Raw genomic sequence first — 4,068 nt, forward strand, 5'->3', positions numbered from 1 at the left:
AGTACCTCTTCTGTATTGAAAAGTACGCCAGTCATCTCCCAAAATTTGTGCTGACATCATCATGCTGCTGCTACTTCAATGTCCCAATAGGAGAGCTCTCTCATTCCATCAATGTTCCTGGTTAAACATCTTTGGGCCTGCTCGACCTTTCGCAAATCTGTTGACCTGGTTGGGACTCAAATGGGCGAGGCATATTCCACTCACCTTCAGTTGAATATTTTCCATCATTTTGGAGGACTATGCCTGAATCTTTCATGGACGAGACGTGCTCAACAGTTTTACCTACATTTTCTGCACATGAAGTATGCCAAGGCATCGACCCAAATTTCATTGAGCGGAATTTCATTCCGTTCAAGGCCCTATTACTCTAAGTAACCAAAGAGTAGATTTGAACTAACACCTCTACCAGACTACCAGAATCTTGACAATTCCTACTACCTATTGATTTGGTATCATCAGCATAAGAGATACTGACTTTACAACTGAGATTCTGAAGTGGCGCAATCAAAATGAATACCGTTTGAGAAAAGACCAGAGAGTCAACTCCATGCTTCAAACTTAAACGCTATAAAGATATTAGAAAGAAGTAACCTTAATAACCGAAGCCCCCTCTTCAGCTTTCCCACCAACCACTTGACACAGGTGTTCCATTTCAAATGTCTTTGGAGATCGATTCTTAGCACCTTGCATCTGGCTGGCTACCGCATGTAGGCTGGTCCATCACTGCGTGACCATCCACTATAGTTGATATTTTCATGTCGAGAAATTTACAATCAACTGTTTTTAACGAAATGGTACATAATAGAGCAATGGCAGGTTTGTCCAATCATAACCAAAGTCGAGAATCAAAACACATTCAGTCATTAATTAATCATGCAGAATCTCTTTGTCTTTTGGGTGTAGAGACGTTGCCGAAGTGAGAAGTGCCAAAAAGTGCACCTCAGGCACTTCGAGTTTTCAATACTTTGCAAGCTCATGAGCTTTCGTGTAGTGATTATATTGATTGTGGGCCGATGTCGATTTATCGATTGAAGACTCTGACCCGTTGTTCAACACGACTAAGACTGCTCTGCCATCCAAACCAAGACCCCATCCTCCCTCCCATCAGCCCCACCCCCGGCCACTTCTAACTCTACCGTTGGGCTCTTCCATCTCATCATATGCAGACGACGCCAAACTAGTCTTTAGCCGAGATGACCAAAGTCCAAACACATCTTGAGAATGCATCTCCAATTAGGGCTTCCATGGACTCTGGTTATCTTTCTCCTTTGCTGGATACATCATACATCTCTGGCATGGCTGATGATTCATATTGGGAAAGACTGAGGGCACTTTACAGGAATTTACAATACTCAACGAAGGTATGGACTGTACTTTATAATATGTGTTCAAATTCGTTCATGGCCTGTGCCCAAATCCTGGTATCCATACAACGTGCACTGAGAGGAGAGGAATATCATGTAGCATGAATAATGATGAAAATTCTAGGAATTCAACACCGGTTAAGAAAAAATATGTAGTAAACCAGGGTTTGGACCTATATGACCACTTGCCGTTGGACTTAAGGCGAGCCTTTGTTACAAATGACCCTGCCTTATCATTTAAAAATCATTTCGACAAGCATCTGTCCAAATTCCTGACCAACCCTATGTTCGGCTTCCTAAATCGGCTAATACCAATTCGTTGGTAGCCCAAGTATTTTATTATTGTACCTGACCATTTCTTGTTATAGTTTGTTTTTAATCAATAAGACATGACCTTTTTTCATCCTCAAGCGTGCAGACCACGTAATTTTGCGCATTCTTGAACTTCTCACGGTGGTAACATTTTCTGGTTAAGTGTTTGCTCAAATGCCAAGCCATCTAGATATGTTTTTCTTTTTCAAAGAAGCAAAAGGAACAGCTTTCGTGATATACACGTTTTAAAGTAGCTCAGAGAAATGTGTTAAATCACTTACAACCCATTTTTTTCGGACTTCCTTACCGCTACCGGGATTGGAATCCCAGCAGTTCAAGACGAGAAGATTATTCATTTCACTTGACTTTTATCCATTAAAATGCATCATTGTCAAAAACGTAGTCAATCAGTATTAGATATACGCTTATTTATGTATTGACGTAAAATTTCATAAATTTCTATTCAGTACGTGCTTAGTTATTACAACTTAAAGGTTGCGTTTTTCGCCTTAAATGATCGAAAAATGGCCTAATTATTTTTCTAGTTATTCCCAAGGAATATGATTGTCTTTTTCAATTACACGACAAGAAATGACATTTCTTCATATTTTTAAGAAAAATGTTTTTTAAGTAGCAAAAAATGTTGCTTAAAACTTACAAAACTTGCAAAATTGCCTTTCAATTTACTTAAGTCCCAAAAGAGACACTATCCTATCATGCTCCTAAAATACTTGAACGATACCTGTGGCAAATTAATTTTCAAATTTGTCACTTTTTGCAATAATTAATTTGTACGTACTAGCGATGTTTTTATTCAACGTTAATATAATTTTGTTTAAACTCAAAATTAAGCTTTATTAAAGTTGCAATTGACAAGTATGCCATCACAATTGTGAAATATTGACATTAAGTAGGTTATTAACGTATATTACAAACTATTTTCGGTTTTTTTACTTGCTTCAGAGAGGTCAGATATTTCCATTTATGTTTTGGGCATAGAAAAAGCATATCATATTTCTTGGCAATTGCTTTAAGGTATAACTGGAGCAGTTTGTAGTCAAATTTGATGAAAATGCAATCTTTGAAAACGAGACATCTTATCGTTTGCTCCAGGGATTTGAATTAGATTCTGGTTGGAAACGCAACTAAGAGTACTCCCAACATCTATTGATTGCGTTTTTAATTTTTTTTTATCTCTTTGTAGGTATTAAGTGGATTAATATTCCAATATGAGCAAGAATCCAAGATGATTTTTTTACAAAAGTCGTTCCTTTTGTTTCAATAACTACAAAAATCGTTATTAGAAGTCTAGGCATTTGCAAAGAAACTTTATCATTACACACACCTTGTTCTGTTATTGTATACTTTAGATCTAAAAACTGAAATTTCTGCATCAAAATGTTCACACACAGCACGAAGAATTTTTGCGGAAGCAAAACCAAAGACGCAAGGTAGGGTAGCATTCATCTAACAGATCGGGGTGCCAAAAAATACGGGATTATGATGGGCAATTAATCAGGAAGATCACGGAAATAATTGATCATAAAAAATCCTAAACATCTTACAACAACCTAATTAGCCCTTTCTACGACAAATTAGGGACAAGAATTTTGAATAGAGTGGGTATTTGTGATTTTCACCTAATTTGAAAATGGCCTTCTTTTGATCGCAATACGGGGTGTACGGGTATTTGAGGGCAGCAAACTAACCAATGAAGGGGCCCGAGAAAGAATAAAAGAAAGGTGAGCCTCCTGTCAGGAAATAACCTGTATTCTCTACTGCTTGAAACTATTTTCAACATGCACCTTAAGCCTCTACGGTCACTGTAATTGACCCTAAACCGTGGGTTGGGACATACAGTAGTTCAGGAATACGTTTGAAAATGCGTAGTATCAGAAACATTTCTCACCTTCCTTGAGTATTGTACAGTCGCAAACTTTATCACATTTCCCGATACGAGAGCACTCTCTGTCGTTTGATGATTCCAGTAATATATTTTAGGAAGATGATCTGACCAAAACTAACATGGTCACCATTATCACTGTCCACGCTCCCGCTGGCATTTGAGCACTTCAGCACAATTGCTCTGATTTTTTTTCCAGAGATGGGAATGTGGCAATGAAGAAAAAGGGCATACTAAGCTTTTGAAGCGGAGCACTGAAGGTTATGAAAAGAGAGGTTTTAATATAGTGGAGCCCTGGGGAGCACACGACTTGACATCATATATTTCAAAAAGAGAGCTCTCAACCTTAACCAATTGCTTCATGCCAGAAATGAAACTTCTTAACCAATTACGCACCTTGCCTTGGATCCCAATCTCAAGGAACCTGTTAACTAAAAGACCATGATCTACCTTGTCAAAGGCCTTGGCAAAGTCGAGATAAACTACATC

Source organism: Tigriopus californicus, chromosome 9, assembly GCF_007210705.1.
Source record: "Tigriopus californicus strain San Diego chromosome 9, Tcal_SD_v2.1, whole genome shotgun sequence".
In the NCBI taxonomy this organism is placed as follows: domain Eukaryota; kingdom Metazoa; phylum Arthropoda; class Copepoda; order Harpacticoida; family Harpacticidae; genus Tigriopus; species Tigriopus californicus.